Genomic DNA, 20551 nt, shown 5'->3' with positions numbered 1-20551 from the left:
ATGACATGTGAAGAAAGAAGAAAAAATGCACAGAAAGAAAAAAAAGAAATGCAGAAAGAAGCAACAGAAGTCCTCAAAGACGAAGAAAAGTGCAGGAAGAAGGATAACGTGCAGAAAGAACAAACAGAAGAGTAGAAAGAAGCCTTGTTGCAAAATCATCCTGTACCCTCAACTTTTTCAGTCGGATACTGGTGGTAACTGAGTCTGAGTAACCAGTCCCAGAGCCAGTGCTATGTTAAAAGACACTTAGGTGCCGATTACGATCCGGTAAAAACCGGGTAAGAACCGTCGGTCGGAGCGTTTTCTCCGTCCGACTCGTACCAGTTCGTAAAACATTACAAACATGGAATTACGATTCGCACGGAAACACCATTTCCGTACGAATCGTAAAAAACACCGACCGACGAAAATATACATACGAATGTGATCCGGGAATGCTGCGACGTGACGTCGGGACGCTTTCAGGCAGCGTTTCACGACCCAGGAACCACGATTCTAACCGACAGCAGTCCGGACGGCAATATTTTCACGGCACCCAAAAAGTGCCGGAAAAGCGTAGTACGTCGCGAAACGACCAGAGTAGGTGGCCCGGTATGCGCCATACCCCCCCAGCCCCCGTACGTATGCGCCGACCCCCCCGCCCCCGTACGTACGCGCCGACCCCCCCTGCCCCCGTAAGTACGCGCCGACCCCCCCGCCCCCGTACGTACGCGCCGACCCCCCCAGCCCCCGTACGTTCGAGTCGTACCCCTCCGTGTATGTACACCCTTGTACGTTCGAGTCATACCCCCACCCGTGTATGTACACCCTTGTACGTGTCGAACCCCCCGTGTATGTACACCCTTGTACGTGTCGAACCCCCGTGTATGTACACCCGTGTACGTTCGAGTCGTACCCCCACGGGGGGTTCGACACGTACACGGGTGTACATACACGGGGGGTACGACTCGAACATACGGGGGCTGGGGGGGGTCGGCGCGTATGCGGGCACATGTCTCCATGGTTGCTATGGGAGTTCGGTGCGGACGGTGTTTTTTCCATACGGTTGTAACATCGGACGCACGGGATGGATCGTAATTCCGCGGTCGGACTTCACTGTTCACATTTGTACGGTAAATTGTCCGTGGACGTGTCGGACACATTTTCCGACCCGAGGACGTGTGGGGAATAATTCCCAATGCGATTCGTATGGACTTTTTACCATGCGAATCGTAATTGGCAGTTTGTACGGCACTTGTACGATTCGTACGGTAAAAAGACCGGATACGAGTCGTACGGGGAATTTTTTTACCGGATCGTAATCGGCACCTTAGAATACAGTGAAAAAACACCTTCATACACTAGGGAACACTATGCGTTGGGGTCCCCCTGTGATTAGCATGACCTCCTCTGTAAGCCCCTAGTATATAATAGGGCAGGGGGATTAAAACTACCTCTTAAAACGCGCCACAGGGCATGTTTGCACACGTTACCTCAGGCCCTGTCCCCTCCCTTCCCCACTGTGTAAACACACCCTGTGGCCGTTTTAAGTTGGGAGATTAAGTCCCCTTGAATCCTGAGAGTCCCTAGGGTCCAACTAGCCCACTAGTTACCTCCAGTAAGCGCCACAGAGCCGCGTTGCAGAGAGATGTAAAAAGGGGCATGGCCTAGACCACCTCTCTGCAACGCAGCACAGTGGCGCTTACAGGAAGCACCTGGTGGGCTAGTTGGCTCCCAGGGTCCCTCAGGATTGAAGTTGAATTATTTCCCCAACTTAAAATGCACCACAGGGCGTGTTTGCACAAGTCACCTCAGGCTCCGTCCCCTCCCTTCACCACTGTGTAAACACGCCCTGTGGCCGTTTTTAGTTTGGAAATTAAGTTCATTTGAATCCTGAGGGTCCCTAGGGTCCAACTAGCCCACTAGGTACCTCCAGTAAGCGCCACAGAGCTGTGTTGCAGAGAGGTGTAAAAAGTGGCGCGGCCTGGACCACCTCTCTGCAACGCAGCGTAGTTGCACTTACTGGAAGCAACTGGTGGGCTAGTTAGTCCCCAGGGACCCTCAGGATTGAAGGGGAATTATTTCCCCAACTTAAATCGTGCCATAGGGCGTGTTTGCACACGTCACCTCAGGCCCCGTCCCCTCCCTTCACCACTGTGTAAACGCGCCCCGTGGTCGTTCTAAGTTGAGAGATTAAGTCCCCTTTAATCCTAAGGGTCCCTAGGGTCAAACTAGCCCACTAGGTACCTCCAGTAAGTGCCACAGAGCTGTGTTGCAGAGAGGTGTAAAAAGGGGTGTGGCCTCAGAACACCTGTCTGCAACGGAGCTCCCTGGCGCATCCTGGAGATACCTGTTGAGCTAGTCGGCCCTCAGGGACCCTCAGTATTGAAGGGCAAATAATTCTCCAACTTACAACTCGCCAGGGGGCACGTTTGCAGAGTGCTGCAAGAAGGGGGCGTGGCCTCTGGCGCAATGCCGGTCTTTTATTTATTTAATTTTTTTAAGAAGGTGGCCTGTGTGGCCCCCCTTCTTTTTCTAATTTATTGGCCCTGGGGACCCCATCCCCCAGGACCTGCCCCCTAATTATTATTTTTTTTAAATAATTTTTGGAAGGGGGCCCCCCTCCCGAGGCCTTAATCGGCCCCGGGGACCCCAACCCCCAGGGTATGGCCTTTTTTAAAAATTCTTTAGGAGGGGGGCTGCGTTGCTCCCCTCCACAGTCCACTTATGGCCCCGGGGACCCCATCCCCTGGGGCCGGCCTTTGTTTTTTTATTATTATTTTTTTAATATATTTATAGAAACACCTAGGACATGCTGCACAAACGGTACGTACCTATCACCATGACGATTTGCATGATATTCATTAAAAGGCGGCTATGCATACAATGAATCCACGTGGAATGTATTTACACAGCTAGTGAAGCTCTGACGTGCCTGATGCCCTACCGTGCCTAATCCGGGCACCCCCGCCGGTGGGTACTCTCCAAGTAGACACTCTTGTCGTTTATTTATACAAACATGGGTAGCTATTGACGGGCACATTAAATACACACGCACACCAAGCCATTCAAAGGGGATTCAACAAAATTTCAACCAAAACTATGCAAGAAACCCCCCTGACGGTTAATAAAACACACATCCACCGCCGGATGTGTAATACTTTTTATTTTACTCTCAGGAAAGGAGACGAACCTCACTTGAGAGTCACAGCGCGCTCCTGGCTGAGAACAATGCTTTGTTACACCCACCAGTGCCATCCGAGTGCCACACACCTCTGTGTTGAATTCCACCAGCTAGTGCGTATGCCATGACACTCTCTAGCCCATGTGCACTGTAACACCACCCTGTGAATATGTCATGCCACACTTGCCTTTGCACGGGTTATATTGCCCCATCTAACGTGCCTTCCTCGATGCCTATGTTATAGCACTATGCCATACATATTACAATCTGGGATCCATATCTTTGTCACAGTGCATATGCAACGTTACACTCCCCAGCACATATTTTATATTACAACTTTAGAGACTAGTTAGGTTACACAACACTGCCCTGTGCATATTACACTCCAAGGTGCATATCGCATAGCACGCGCTAGTGCCTGTGCTATCTCGCGCTCTCCAATGAATCTGTCATTGCGCACAATGTATTGCATATTATATTTCACGCCCTGGTTCATCTTATATCACACTTTTTGGTGCATAGTTTATACCATACACTATATCTAGTTTTCATTTTTAATCATGCTCTCAGGACTATATTATATATAACACTGCGTTCACCTACCCTTTTCACGGGCATTACATTTTGCGATGGGGGGTGGAGGGTCAGGGGGTGTTTCTGCCAAGTGAGCCCGGAGTCACAGTCACAAACGTCCTCTTCTTCCTGAATAAAAGTGAGATTATGCTGCATACTTGTTCATATTTTAAGTAGTTCGCACAGACACACATTTTAAAAACAATAAAGTTCCTAATACCCGCCTTCTCTGAACAGTTAGCTTGCTGCCCCATCCACCTCCTCCCTATCCTCTGTTGTCTGAATCCATGGACTAGCATTCTCCCTCCTGTCATTCATGGTCTGATGTGCTGCCACTGCCCTCCATTTCGTTATGATGTACCAGTCCACTCCTCCTGCCCTCCATTGCCCAATTCTATGACCCATCATTGACCTCCTGCTAAGCCTCTGTGCATAGCTTTCAGCCCCTATTCTCCTTCCTCCTTCCCTCCGATGTCTTTGTGCATGCCCCTGCTCCATCCATTTTGCCCACCATGTTCCATGGACCTGCCACGCCTATCTACTCTGAGTGTTCTGTTGAGCTGCCACTCCCCTCCCACCTGCCTAGCATTGTCAGATGACTGTAACCTGTTCCTGTCACCTCCAACCTGCCTGTCTACATTCCATGCCCCTATCCCCTTCCTCCTGTCCTCCATGGTCCATTTTACTGCCACACCCTTCTGCCCTCCCTGGTCTGTTGTGCTGCAACTGCTCCTCCTGCCTGCCCCACGTGGTCTGTTGTGAGGCCCCTTCCCCTGAACTCTCTTGTCTGTGCCCAGGTCCTGACCCTCCTTTCTATCCTCCATGGTCCTTTGTGCATGCCCCTGCACCCTCCTTCTTGCCCATCATAGCCATTGTGATGCCACTAACCCTCCTGCTTGCCATGCATGGTTTTCTGTGCTGCCACGGCCCCTCCCACCTTCCCTGTGTGGTCAGCTAGCTGCCCCTGACCCCCTGCCACCTTCCCTCCATGGTCTGTGTGTATGCCATCATAGTCTCACTTTTGCTCTCCATGGTGTGTCTTGCTTCTAGTGCCCATCCTGCCTGACCTCCATGGTCATCTTGCTGCTCCTGCCCTGCCACCCTCTGTTTCCATGTGCAGACCCCTATTCCCTCACTCCTGGCTTGTCTGTTCCATTGTAATGCCCCTGATCCCGTCCCTCCTGCCCTTTATGGTCTGCTATGCTGCAGCTTTCTCTCCTGTCTGTCCTTGATGGTCAGCTAGCTACCATTGCCTCTTTCCCCTCTGTTCTCTGTTGTCCATGTGCATGGTCCTGTCCCCTCCCTATTGCTTTCTATGGATTGTTGTGCTGCACTCCAGTCCCGCATGCCCTGTGTGGTGTATTGTGCTGCTGCAAACCCTGATGTCTGCCCTGTAGGGTCAGTTTGGTGCACCTCTCCATGTCCCTCCTGTCTTCTGTTATCCGAGTCCATGTCCCTACCCCAATTCCTCCTGCCTTTCATGATCCAATGTACCATACTTGCGAACATTTTGAACTTGGTAAGAGGGAGATTTTGAAAAAAAATGGAGTATTGATTTTCCCCTTTGAGTTACATTGAAAAAGAGGAGATTGTAGACAGGAGACAGATCAAATCAAGCCCATTTGAGCCTAAAAACATTGGACGTTTCCTGGTTGAATCGGGTCTGTTGGCATGTATGGTTGTACTACCACTGCCTCTTCCTTCTGCCCACAATGGTCTATTATATTGCCACAGCCTCTCTTGCCAGTCGTGTATTGTTGGCTTGTTGCCCCTGCCCCCCTTTCTACTGCCCTCCATAGTCTGTTGTGCTGCCACTGCCCTTCCTGCCTGCCCAGTGTGGTCAAATTGTTGCCTCTGCACCCTCCTACCTGCCTTCAATTTTCAGAGTCAGTGCCCCTGGCCTCTGCCTCTCAACAGTATCCTAATGAACAACTAGATTGCTAACATTCTATATTTATTACAAAAGTGTGGAACGCCTGATGTCATCTTGATGTAATCAAAACTGTACTACCTAGAGCATTTCCTTTAGAAATTACATCTATGAGAGGGTCTTATTTGCATCAAAATTATGGTTAGTGCTCTAAGAAACTAAAATGAGGACATATTTTCTGATTTTTCAAATAGCGACAAAGCAATTATTTGTTATCTTTATGTTTTTTTATCCAGGTGACCACTTGATTAAATGTTGCACTTAGGGGAGAGGATGTGGTGTTACTTCCAGAGCTGCAGAATTTGCAACTGGGGAATCAGGTTGGAGTTTCTGCTTCAGCTCGACATTCTGTGATTCTGGTCAAATCACTTAATCTCCCCATGTCTACAACCAAAATGAATTTGTTCTTGTGTGATGTAACCAATGCTCATGTAAAGCACTCCAATACCTGACAAGTCTGCACTATATAAAACTGCAAAAACACAAAAAATAAAAAGTGTTTTGCACACTTCTGTCATTGGGCTACATGTGGGCTACATCTGGGTGATATTTGTGCTACATTTGGGCTCTTTTGTCTTTGGTGGTCATCTTGGGAGACTTATTTGTTATGAAGTTTCCTAATTTCCACATTTACTGCAGTCTCTTCAGTAGGAAATACTTTCAGATTTTTACTTTGGGTCCATCAAGAAGGCATTCAGATGTGTCACACATTTGCCATAAATTCTGAATGTTAGCACTCTAGTTTCTCATTAGATCACTGTAGTAAAGCTACTGCTCACTAGGCCTGGGCGGTAAATTCCGTTCCGCTCGCGGAATTTGCGGAATTTGGGTAATTTCGCGTTCCGTGGAGAACGCGAAACTGCCCAAAATTCTGCTTTCCGCAACTTCGCGAAATTTTTGCTTGTTCGCGTTCTCAAAATGCGTGTTCACGAGATATTTCTCCCCGAGCACGCAAACAGCGATCGTGAACAGGAAAAAAGCATCGCGAACAAGCAATTCCGCGTGTTCGCGGAATTTCTGCGTGTTCGCGGAGATTTTTACCGTTTCGCGGAGATTTGCGTAACGCGATTACGCAAATTCCGCCCACCCCTACTGCTCACCAGGGAAGTCTGCTGCTGGTATTCAAAGTGCATGTTTCAGTATGCATGTCAGAATTTTTTAATGAAATAGAAGAGGATTTGAGAAGTCAAAATATGCCCTAATTTTTCTTTCTGCAGCACTAATCATAATTTCTATGGCAAAATGAACCCCCTCATTTTGTTCCTTTGCAAATTACATTTTTTAAGTGTTACCACTTTATTCCAATCAAGATGGCTTCAGGTGTGCCATACTTTTGTCATACGTAAGACTGTTAGCGCTCTAGTTGTTCTTTAGAACACTCTGGGACATTCTGTCATTGGGCTATACTAGGGCTACATCTGGGTGATATTTGTGCTACATTTGGGCTCTTTTGTCTCTGGTGGCCATCACGGGAGACTTATTTGTTTTGAAGTTTCCTAATTTCCTCATTTACTACAGTCTCGTCAGTAGTAAATAATTCAGTTTTTTACTTTGATTCCATCAAAGAGGCATTCAGATGTGTCACACATTTGCCATAAATTCAGAATGTTAGCACTCTAGTTGCTCATTAGATCACTGTAGTAAAGCTACTGCTCACCAGGGATGTCTGCTGCTGGTAGTGAAAGTGCAGGTTTCAGTCCGCATGTCAGAATTTTTTAATGAAACAGAAGAGGATTTGAGAAGTCACTCAAAATGTGCCCTAATTTTTCTTTCTGCAGCACTAATCATACTTTCTATGGCAAAATGAACCCCCTCATTTTGTTCCTTTTTAAATTAAATATTTTAAGAGTTACCACTTTATTCCAATCAAGATGGCTTCAGGTGTGCAATACGTTTGTCATCAGTAGAACTGTTAGCGCTCTAGTTGTTCTTTAGAACACTCTGGGAAGCTGCAGTAGAACACAAAGGAATCAACTGACAGTCTCTGCCCTTGTTGGATGCACATTTTACTGAGAATGTCAGACTTCATTCTCACATGACTGAGAAAGATAATGTGAATTTACTGAAAATATGCTCTCAGTTTAGCTTATAGATCACCTTCCAAACCTCTGTGGTAAAAGCATGAGAAAGTAGTTTTCTCTCAAACATGATTCATGATATCCCAGAAGAAGGCTTTTTCACATGGTAAAATCACCTTAGAACACACCACAATTCCTAAAATGAGTATGGTACCATCAACAAATGATTTATGTAATGTAAATAAAGTCTTAAAACCTTCTGTTAACTGCAATGCTTTTTAATGAGGTGCTATCATGTATATTGGTCCCAAGATGTCTGCCAACACCTCTTGGATGAAGTGCTGACAGCCAATCAGATCTCACAATGAGATGTGTGGTTAGGCTCCGCCCAAATATATAGGTGATTTTACTTTTGATCTTCTCAGGAACTACTGAACAGATTTACACAATTTAATCAAAAGGCAGGACTCTGAACCATTGGCTACCTTTTTGCCAAATTTGGTGTAATTCCGTTCAGCAGTTCGGGCTGTAGCTACGATTAAAGGTTCCTATGGAAAATTGCATGGGGAAAACACGTTTTGGGACTCCCCTTTTTTCTCAGCACCTGCTTGACGAATCACCCCGAGACTTTCAGGATAGGAGTGGACCGGAGCGCCTCACCAGTTTTTAACATTTCGCGAAGATTCGTCAACCGGCTCCAAATAGAATGTTGTGGATTCCCTATGGATAATAGGTCCTAGCTATAACTACCTACTGGCGACCGCCCGAAGGTAAGATATATATATATATCTATATATGTATTCAATGAAAAAACCAAAGGTTTCACACATGTTATAGTTAGCTGGACATTTCATTCGTAAAAAACCAATGAAATTCCCCCGTTATAGTTAGTTCAGCTAACTATAACTCGCGCGCCCGCAATGCACTACTGATGACGTCACATATTACATCACTCATGACATGGTCAGTGACATCACTCATGACATCACTGATGACATCTCAAATGACATCACTGATGACATCATCCAGTGAATGTGTGTTTTTCTGAAAATTAAATATGTTTTATATATGTTTTTCTCAAGGTTGATGGAAGAATAAATGAGTATATGAGTGTCTAAATTGATGATTTGTTTCTGAAAAATTGATTGTATAACTGACTGATTAAGTGTATCTTTTTGAATACATGGCTTAGTGAGTAATGTTTAAATGTGTAAATACCTGTATCAGTCTCTCACTTTGTATATAAGTGGCTGCATGGGTTGGTGAGTAGCTACATGAGTGTCTATATAGGTTAATAGTTGGTTTTTTGAGTATCAGTATGAGTGTCTGAGTGTCTTCATGGTGCGGTATTACGTAGTGCATAGATGCATGAATGAGTGACTCACTGTTTGTATGTGTTGAAGACAGCATGTGTGCAGGACTGTATGGGTGGATGAGTGTGTGCATGGGTGTGTTAGTGAGTGAATGACTGTCTCAATAGTGTCTTCATAAATAACTACATATGTTTTAAACTAGTATATGTGACTATTGTTGTTTATAAGTGAGTATATGTGAGAGTGAGAGATTGGAAGAGTTCCTGTATGAATAAGTATGTGTTTCTATAAGTGATTGTTAAAAAGACTAAGTATGTGTAAGTTTCTGTTAAAGTAAGTGTGCTGGTGTGTGTATAACTGTATATGCAAGTAAATGGATGTTTGTTTCTTTTTTAGCATGAGTGACTATGTGTGTGAGTAACTCTATGGATGAGTGGGATTGTGTTACAGGATGTTTAGGTGTATGAGTACATATGATGTGTGAGTACATGTATGAGTGACTGTATAGGATTGTTGGTGGATGAGTGGATGTGTATGTGGATCTTAGAATTACTGAATAGGTTGTTGTAACTGTTATTGGTATGTCCATTGTTTTGAAAATTTTAGTGTCTATTTTTGAATGTTTGTATCAAAGGTTATATTAGGGTGAGAGGAGGTCTACCACTCTGTCACAAGGATAATGTCATCAGTGATGTCATTTGAGATGTCATCAGTGATGTCATGAGTGATGTCACTGACCATGTCATGAGTGATGTAATATGTGACGTCATCAGTAGTGCATTGCGGGCGCGCGAGTTATAGTTAGCTGAACTAACTATAACGGGGGAATTTCATTGGTTTTTTACGAGTGAAATGTCCAGCTAACCATAACATGTGTGAAACCTTTGGTTTTTTCATTGAATTTCTAAGGTTTTTTAAATGCTAATTCCTAACTATAACGTGTGTGAAACCCATGGTTTTTTCAGTGAATTTGCAAGGTTTTTTAAATGCTAATTCCTAACTATAACGTGTGTGAAACCCATGGTTTTTTCAGTGAATTTGCAAGGTTTTTTAAATGCTTTTTTCTTCTATTTTTTTTTACATATTTTTATTTTAATTTTCTATCCTTTTTTAAAGACTATGGTTACATTTTTAAAATTCTATAATATGTTTTTTTTAATTTATTTTATAAAATAAACATGTAAAATTTATTAGCAATACATTTTTTCCTAATTAATAAAACCCACAACTCTTCCCATAGCTCCATTAACTAAACCTTTTTCAACATCCAAATTTCTCCTTAAAAATACTCTACAGTTCATGCAAACATATAGATTTTTTTCTAATCCAGCTGTTTTGGAAATCTTCTTCTCTAGTGAATCCAATTTATTTTTCAGTGTGCCTGTTAATGTGACAGTAATTCTTCCATCCTCAATTTTGTCCACTGCTTCCAATTTCCTGATATCTTCCTTTTCCAATTTCAAAAGCTCCTCATTGAATATTGAGCATTCACGTAGAGTTGGCATTAAGCAGATGACACTTTTGTTTTCTGCAATGTTCTTGTATATCTTCTCTGCAACTATTTCTTCCTTTGGAAATAAATTATGTAGCAGCCGAGTCTGTAATGCTTTTTTGCCAGCTTCTGTGAGTAGTCCAATCCTGATATCTTTCAGAATACTTCCATATTCTTCATCGTTTGCTTGCCTCATATTAGTTGTAAGTTCCTTGTACTCAAAGAAGGACCAAATATTTGCATTACCGATGCTTCCCAAGTACTTCTTCGTGTCTTCATGTGTCACAGTATTAAACACTGGTTGTCCTTTAACTGGAGTAAGTTGCAAAAGATCTCCAAAAACTATGACGTGTTTTCCTCCAAATAACACGTCATAGTCTGACTTCAGAATTTGCTGCATTCTTAAATGCACAAAGGCAAGCATTAAGTTCGATACCATGCTCACCTCATCAATAATGAGAACTTGCATCTTCTTCAATACTCTTGAAACTTCCAAGCATGCTTCTCCAGTTAGCTTGTTGTATTGTATTTTGTTCTCATGCTCCACTGGTAACATTAGCAAACGATGTAAAGTGATTCCTTTTATGTTATATGCTGCTAACCCAGTTGGAGCAGTAACCACACAAGATAAAGTAGAATCCGTTTTTTGCTGTAGGTAGCTTCTGATGACTTTTATAAGGAAACTTTTTCCAGTTCCAGCTTGTCCGCTTACATACATCCTGATTGGATGAAATGATGTGCATGAGCACTCTTTTTTTTCATGTAGAAATCCGTGATCAATTTTGTTTCTGATCTCTTCATAAATTTGTTGCTGCTCTTGATTCAGTTGTCTTTCCAAATTTTGTAAGTCTATAAATTCTTCTTGAGCTTGATTCATAGCTGTTTCCACTTCATTCATGGCTATTGATGCTTCATTTTCAACGATTGGTTGTCCTAGGGGATCTTGACTGAGTGTTCCTGAACTTTGGCTGTCCTGAGAACTGTCTCTAGCTATTTCTGCTGCAATTGTAGTTTCCTGTTCAATTTCTTCATTTAACATTTGCAGATAAGTTGTGAATGTTCTGCATTGTATGCTGTCTTTGCAAGCATTAAATGAATCTTCATAGCTTTGAAATTCTCCCAGTAGTTCATCCTCTGTACGCCATGGTTTAAACAGCTGTAAAAGAGCCAAGTAGTAAAATTCCTTTTTGTCAGTAGTGTCGCAACTCAGCTTCCGGTGATTTATCAAACTTCCTTTTGTTTGCTTCACCAAATCAATCAATCAATCAGTGACATTTATAGAGCGCACTACATACCCGTAGGGTCTCAAGGCGCTGGGGGTGGGGGGGTGCCGCTACTGCTCGAACAGCCAGGTCTTCAGCTTCTTCCTGAAGGAGAGGTGGTCTTGGGTCAGGCGCAGGTCGGTCGGGAGGGAGTTCCAGGTCTTGGCGGCCAGGTAGGAGAAGGACCTTCCTCCTGTAGTCGCTCTTCGGATGCGGGGGACGGCGGCGAGGGCGTGGTTGGCTGATCGGAGGTGGCGTTTGGGAGCGTAGAAGTTGATTCGACTGTTGAGGTAGCTCGGGCCTTGGTCGTGTAGGGCTTTGTGTGCGTGGGTGAGGAGGCGGAAGGTGATTCTTTTGTTGACGGGGGTGATTCTTTTGTTGACCAAACATCCTTCCTCACCAATAACTTTATATTTTCCATTGTTGATGTCTTCTGCGGGTTTCCGTGAATAAATGTAGTTCTGCAGCACTTCATAGAGACACATGTTCTCCAGATGATGACTTCTCTTTGGGTAATATGTATCCAACATGTTTGATTTCAAAATATCTGTACTTTCTGGGTCATTCTCGGCCAAATATTCAATTTCTCCAACAGATTTCAGTACCCGATTTCTCATTGCTGCAAGGCCTAAACTTGCCCAAATTATTCTTCTTGATTTCGAGTAGAGACTTGCAGAAGATAACCTATCTGAACATTCGTAGGATCCAATTTCTCGATGCGATAACATCTTCAAACTGAAACTGTACAGCTTCTTACTGACAGTTTTCTCGTGAGAAATCTCTTCCCACATTTCCTTCAATTCTGTTTTTTCTGATTTCGTAATGTAAGACGTTACATATCGAGCAACAGCAATGGAATTGTCAGCTACATACTGTATATCCATGTTAGCGTTCCACATGGATAAAATCACTGGGTTGTAGTCATTTATATTTTTTGATTCTTCTTTTCTTTTAAGGTTGTAGTTATTCTTAGGTGATTTTCTTGTGATAGTATGTCTCACAGCTGACATAAAACTGTTAACTCTTCCATTTGAAAGAACAGGTCTAGGAAATCCAAATCGACATTTAGTGTAGTATTTATCTTTGCTCTTGTATTTCCGTCGACAGTATTTTCCACACCGATGACTTTGGAAACGTAAAACTTGCTCCTTTAACTTTTTCTCTTCTGTGCATTTTGGTATAGCACATGTTGCATATTCTTCAATGTAAGATAACACTGCTTCATCAGTATCTGTTCCAAACTTTGGGGCATCCTTGATCCACAACAGCATATGAATATGAGGAGCACCTCTTGCCTGGTACTCTTTTCTCCAAAAGAAATCCACTACTTCTCCTAGAGGTGGATTTTTTTTATTGCAGATGAAGGACATCATAGCCTCAAATCTATGATTGAAATATCTGCAAACATTAACCGGATCCAATGAGCACAGTTCTCCTGCTGTTTTGTATTCGATGTTTTTAATGTTTGAATTTGCCTCTCGTAGAAAATCCAGTAAATCATCCCAAGCGTACTCAGCACAGCTTAGGGTAAGGAACCATGTTGGTGTTCCTAAATTCCGTAACAGCATTTTAATTCACCATGGCGTCGGTACCAATATTCATTTGTCCCACGCTGACAAGCCATCAGATTGATCAGTTGTGTTTCCAAATGATCATCTCGGTGCTGCACTTTCTCCATAAAATCCTTAGCAGACACATTTTGTAAATGTACTCCACTTTTTAAAATGTGATTTACTGCATAAGACAGTGCAGACAAGTCGCTTTCAAATAAAAGATGGAACAAATAAGGAATACTTTGTCAAAATCTGGGATCTTCAGCATATAGTCTTGTAGTCCGATACTCAGAAGCTGGAATCTGTTCCGGACGTTCATCGTATCGTCCTCCTTTTCCTTTAGGAAACAGCTGGGGAAAACATCGAGCTTCCAAGCTCTCCTCCCATACACTCACGGGAGTTCCTTTTGCTTTCTTCATCTGAAATAGATCAATATTGTCTCCCATAACTTCTTTTGAATGAAGAGGATGTATGCTAAAATGTTCATAAATTTCTTCTTCCTTTGACTTGTCCACTTTTTCAATTTGTCCAGTTGGTGTTTCTGTGTCTTCTTGTAAATCTTCTTCTTCTTCTTCTTCTATATAAATTGATTCATACCATTTGTTATTCCTTTTCAAATACAAATTTGCTCTTTGTACTTTCCGTACATCTACCAGCTCCTGCCACATCTTCTTATTCTTTGTAGGTACACCATTAACCAGAATAATTAATGGTTCAGTTTCCAAAGTATCCGCATCAATAGTTTCCATATTTTTTTTCAAATCCAAGGGCAAATACACCACTCTACCTTTTAAACCTCTCAGTAAATCTGAAGGAGGTAATTTACCAGTTTTGGGCTCCATACGTACTATGGTCTGGAACGGATGAACACATTGAATGAGTATAGACTCATATGTATTTAATTCAGAAAGTTCAGCAGGAATAGCATCCAATTCTAAATTATTATGTACAGCTCTGGTCGGCATTCTATTTTCCTCTAACTTGTTGTAACAGTATTTACAAATACGCTGAACTTCACCCAATTCAAAACAATTTTCAAGAAATATATAGGTGGCAAAATCCTTCCACTTATAATTATCTTCATTTTCACTCTTTCTGTAGAGATCAACATACCTGGTTTGTTTTCTATAATGAGTTCTGCGGCAACAAATACAAGTTATATTTGGTCTTTCATTAAAGATTATTGCAAATTTTGTTATGTGATCATTAAATGTCTTACTTACAGAGGGTTCTACATTTTCTTCCACTTCTTCCTCATTTACTGTGTCCTTCTCTGCACTGTTTTGTTCAGGACCAAAGTAACAAAACTGAATTTCATCAACAACCTTCTCTACATCTGATACCGTTCCACGGAACAGAGCCCTATTCAATTCATCTAACTTTATTGCTGGACTTTTAGCAAAATACAACCGTCTCACAAACTTTCTCATTTCAGTATGATGAACAGCCAGCATCCTAAAATGATGGAAAACACTATTACACACTTTTCTAGATAGACAAGCCAGAGAATGACCCTGCAAACCAGTATTCTCTCTCACTCTGCATGGATCTAGACTTTGAAGCACCTTAATCTTCTGTTTCACACTTTTTTTGCTATATTCTCTTAGAAACTCACGAAATTTATCAATAGATTCCTGACGCACAGTGCAAATACTACTACAATTCCAAGTGTACACTGGGGCTTTAGGACGTCTCCCCATAGCCTCATCCGCCATCACTTGTACCTCATCTCTTGGAACCATTATCTCCTTCTCCATTATGCAACCATTTTTCACTTCATAAGCACGACTTCTGGTGTCAACTGCATGCAGCAAACTATTACTTTGAAAATACCTCTCTTCATTAAAAAAAGGTTCACTACTTGAACTATGCATCCATTTTCCTAAAAACACTTTACAAAAGTTTGTTCTGTTCACTACTCTTTTCCTTTTGCTATGTGATTTCAGTACATTAACCATTTTGTCTAATGTACGCATCCTATTCAAAATTAAAATGAATAGTTTCCTTTTTAATTCTAATGCCTTAGCTGCAATGGCTTCAATTTCTTTTTTTCTCTTAAAAAACTTTGCCTTTTGCTTATATTTCTTCACATCCTTTATCAAATTGGACATAACTCTCCTCTGAAACATTTTTCTACGTATCTCTTTAAACGCTGTTTTTCTGTTTGAGTTTATCTTTTGAGTTGCAGAAGGTATATTTGCATTAACTAAATTCTCAATTTTTTCCTGTCCTTTTCGATTCAAATCATTCTTTCCAGTACAGACATTTTGTACATTTTTCCTTTTTTTGAATATGTTCCTTAGAAAATATTTTTTTTGCTTACCAGAAGATTTTTTCTTCTTCCCAACATGAGCATCTTCAACTAACTTAGGTCCTCCAGTTGTCTTCAAATATAGGTTTTTTTTCTGCTCTTTTTTTACTCTGGATTTTGAAGGCATCTTAAATTTTGTTCACTGCTCTTCAGCAATACCTGAAAAAAACTAAAAAAAAATTCCTTTATTTTATTTAAATATATTACTACATTTGTTTTCACATTAGTCACAAAACGAAATTTCTTTGCCAATTTGAAAGCACACTTACTGCTCTTTTTTTTCGCAAGTGATAAACACTTTTACAGACTGACACATTATGAATCCACTTTTCAGATTTTTTACAAAGCACATGTCCAAACTGCTTTTTCAGACCAGCATCATTTCTAACCTGGGTGTCTGCCTACACTCCAGCAAGGGCAACCAGCCTTAGTGATGCTGAATGTATTTGCATTACTGACTGAAACCTCAAACCCCACTCGCTTGTGAATACTGTGCATGATTCCACATGGTAAGCAGCTACCTGTGTGCTAAGAGTCTGCTTCTGCACCAAAAAATGTCTCCCCCTTTCCATCTAATGCAACCGTGAAATCACCAGAGCAATACGCAATAAATCTCTGCCTGTAATTCCTATTTGCACACAGAGTCATGTTTTCACATTAGTCACAAAACGAAATTTCTTTGCCAATTTGAAAGCACACTTACTGCTCTTTTTTTTGGCAAGTGATAAACACTTTTACAGACTGACACATTATGAATCCACTTTTCAGATTTTTTACAAAGCACATGTCCAAACTGCTTTTTCAGACCAGCATCATTTGTAACCTGGGTGTCTGCCTACACTCCAGCAAGGGCAACCAGCCTTAGTGATGCTGAATGTATTTGCATTACTGACTGAAACCTCAAACCCCACTCGCTTGTGAATACTGTGCATGATTCCACATGGTAAGCAGCTACCTGTGTGCTAAGAGTCTGCTTCTGCACCAAAAAATGTCTCCCCCTTTCCATCTAATGCAACCGTGAAATCACCAGAGCAATACGCAATAAATCTATGCCTGTACTTCCTATTTGCACACAGAGTCATGTTTTCACATTAGTCACAAAACAAAATTTCTTTGCCAATTTGAAAGCACACTTACTGCTCTTTTTTTTGGCAAGTAATAAACACTTTTACAGACTGACACATTATGAATCCACTTTTCAGATTTTTTACAAAGCACATGTCCAAACTGCTTTTTCAGACCAGCATCATTTCTAACCTGGGTGTCTGCCTACACTCCAGCAAGGGCAACCAGCCTTTTTGATACTCAATGTATTTGCATTACTGACTGAAACCTCAAACCCCACTCGCTTGTGAATACTGTGCATGATTCCACATGGTAAGCAGCTACCTGTGTGCTAAGAGTCTGCTTCTGCACCAAAAAATGTCTCCCCCTTTCCATCTAATGCAACTGTGAAATCACCAGAGCAATACGCAATAAATCTCTGCCTGTAATTCCTATTTGCACACAGAGTCATGTTTTCACATTAGTCACAAAACGAAATTTCTTTGCCAATTTGAAAGCACACTTACTGCTCTTTTTTTTGGCAAGTGATAAACACTTTTACAGACTGACACATTATGAATCCACTTTTCAGATTTTTTACAAAGCACATGTCCAAACTGCTTTTTCAGACCAGCATCATTTGTAACCTGGGTGTCTGCCTACACTCCAGCAAGGGCAACCATCCTTAGTGATGCTGAATGTATTTGCATTACTGACTGAAACCTCAAACCCCACTCGCTTGTGAATACTGTGCATGATTCCACATGGTAAGCAGCTACCTGTGTGCTAAGAGTCTGCTTCTGCACCAAAAAATGTCTCCCCCTTTCCATCTAATGCAACCGTGAAATCACCAGAGCAATACGCAATAAATCTCTGCCTGTAATTCCTATTTGCACACAGAGTCATGTTTTCACATTAGTCACAAAACGAAATTTCTTTGCCAATTTGAAAGCACACTTACTGCTCTTTTTTTTGGCAAGTGATAAACACTTTTACAGACTGACACATTATGAATCCACTTTTCAGATTTTTTACAAAGCACATGTCCAAACTGCTTTTTCAGACCAGCATCATTTCTAACCTGGGTGTCTGCCTACACTCCAGCAAGGGCAACCAGCCTTAGTGATGCTGAATGTATTTGCATTACTGACTGAAACCTCAAACCCCACTCGCTTGTGAATACTGTGCATGATTCCACATGGTAAGCAGCTACCTGTGTGCTAAGAGTCTGCTTCTGCACCAAAAAATGTCTCCCCCTTTCCATCTAATGCAACCGTGAAATCACCAGAGCAATACGCAATAAATCTCTGCCTGTAATTCCTATTTGCACACAGAGTCATGTTTTCACATTAGTCACAAAACGAAATTTCTTTGTCAATTTGAAAGCACACTTACTGCTCTTTTTTTTTGGCAAGTGATAAACACTTTTACAGACTGACACATTATGAATCCACTTTTCAGATTTTTTACAAAGCACATGTCCAAACTGCTTTTTCAGACCAGCATCATTTGTAACCTGGGTGTCTGCCTACACTCCAGCAAGGGCAACCAGCCTTAGTGATGCTGAATGTATTTGCATTACTGACTGAAACCTCAAACCCCACTCGCTTGTGAATACTGTGCATGATTCCACATGGTAAGCAGCTACCTGTGTGCTAAGAGTCTGCTTCTGCGCCAAAAAATGTCTCCCCCTTTCCATCTAATGCAACCGTGAAATCACCAGAGAAATACGCAATAAATCTCTGCCTGTAATTCCTATTTGCACACAGAGTCATGTTTTCACATTAGTCACAAAACGAAATTTCTTTGCCAATTTGAAAGCACACTTACTGCTCTTTTTTTTGGCAAGTGATAAACACTTTTACAGACTGACACATTATGAATCCACTTTTCAGATTTTTTACAAAGCACATGTCCAAACTGCTTTTTCAGACCAGCATCATTTGAAACCTGGGTGTCTGCCTACACTCCAGCAAGGGCAACCAGCCTTAGTGATGCTGAATGTATTTGCATTACTGACTGAAACCTCAAACCCCACTCGCTTGTGAATACTGTGCATGATTCCACATGGTAAGCAGCTACCTGTGTGCTAAGAGTCTGCTTCTGCACCAAAAAATGTCTCCCCCTTTCCATCTAATGCAACCGTGAAATCACCAGAGCAATACGCAATAAATCTCTGCCTGTAATTCCTATTTGCACACAGAGTCATGTTTTCACATTAGTCACAAAACGAAATTTCTTTGCCAATTTGAAAGCACACTTACTGCTCTTTTTTTTGGCAAGTGATAAACACTTTTACAGACTGACACATTATGAATCCACTTTTCAGATTTTTTACAAAGCACATGTCCAAACTGCTTTTTCAGACCAGCATCATTTGTAACCTGGGTGTCTGCCTACACTCCAGCAAGGGCAACCAGCCTTAGTGATGCTGAATGTATTTGCATTACTGACTGAAACCTCAAACCCCACTCGCTTGTGAATACTGTGCATGATTCCACATGGTAAGCAGCTACCTGTGTGCTAAGAGTCTGCTTCTGCACCAAAAAATGTCTCCCCCTTTCCATCTAATGCAACTGTGAAATCACCAGAGAAATACGCAATAAATCTCTGCCTGTAATTCCTATTTGCACACAGAGTCATGTTTTCACATTAGTCACAAAACGAAATTTCTTTGCCAATTTGAAAGCACACTTACTGCTCTTTTTTTTGGCAAGTGATAAACACTTTTACAGACTGACACATTATGAATCCACTTTTCAGATTTTTTACAAAGCACATGTCCAAACTGCTTTTTCAGACCAGCATCATTTGTAACCTGGGTGTCTGCCTACACTCCAGCAAGGGCAACCAGCCTTAGTGATGCTGAATGTATTTGCATTACTGACTGAAACCTCAAACCCCACTCGCTTGTGAATACTGTGCATGATTCCACATGGTAAGCAGCTACCTGTGTGCTAAGAGTCTGCTTCTGCACCAAAAAATGTCTCCCCCTTTCCATCTAATGCAACCGTGAAATCACCAGAGCAATACGCAATAAATCTCTGCCTGTAATTCCTATTTGCACACAGAGTCATGTTTTCACATTAGTCACAAAACGAAATTTCTTTGCCAATTTGAAAGCACACTTACTGCTCTTTTTTTTGGCAAGTGATAAACACTTTTACAGACTGACACATTATGAATCCACTTTTCAGATTTTTTACAAAGCACATGTCCAAACTGCTTTTTCAGACCAGCATCATTTCTAACCTGGGTGTCTGCCTACACTCCAGCAAGGGCAACCAGCCTTTTTGATACTCAATGTATTTGCATTACTGACTGAAACCTCAAACCCCACTCGCTTGTGAATACTGTGCATGATTCCACATGGTAAGCAGCTACCTGTGTGCTAAGAGTCTGCTTCTGCACCAAAAAATGTCTCCCCCTTTCCATCTAATGCAACTGTGAAATCACCAGAGCAATACGCAATAAATCTCTGCCTGTAATTCCTATTTGCACACAGAGTCATGTTTTCACATTAGTCACAAAACGAAATTTCTTTGCCAATTTGAAAGCACACTTACTGCTCTTTTTTTTGGCAAGTGATAAACACTTTTACAGACTGACACATTATGAATCCACTTTTCAGATTTTTTACAAAGCACATGTCCAAACTGCTTTTTCAGACCAGCATCATTTGAAACCTGGGTGTCTGCCTACACTCCAGCAAGGGCAACCAGCCTTAGTGATGCTGAATGTATTTGCATTACTGACTGAAACCTCAAACCCCACTCGCTTGTGAATACTGTGCATGATTCCACATGGTAAGCAGCTACCTGTGTGCTAAGAGTCTGCTTCTGCACCAAAAAATGTCTCCCCCTTTCCATCTAATGCAACCGTGAAATCACCA

This window comes from Triturus cristatus, chromosome 9 (assembly GCF_964204655.1).
Source record: "Triturus cristatus chromosome 9, aTriCri1.1, whole genome shotgun sequence".
Lineage (NCBI taxonomy): Eukaryota > Metazoa > Chordata > Amphibia > Caudata > Salamandridae > Triturus > Triturus cristatus.
The sequence above is the reverse complement of the archived record's forward strand: the minus strand, read 5'-3'. Positions refer to the sequence as shown.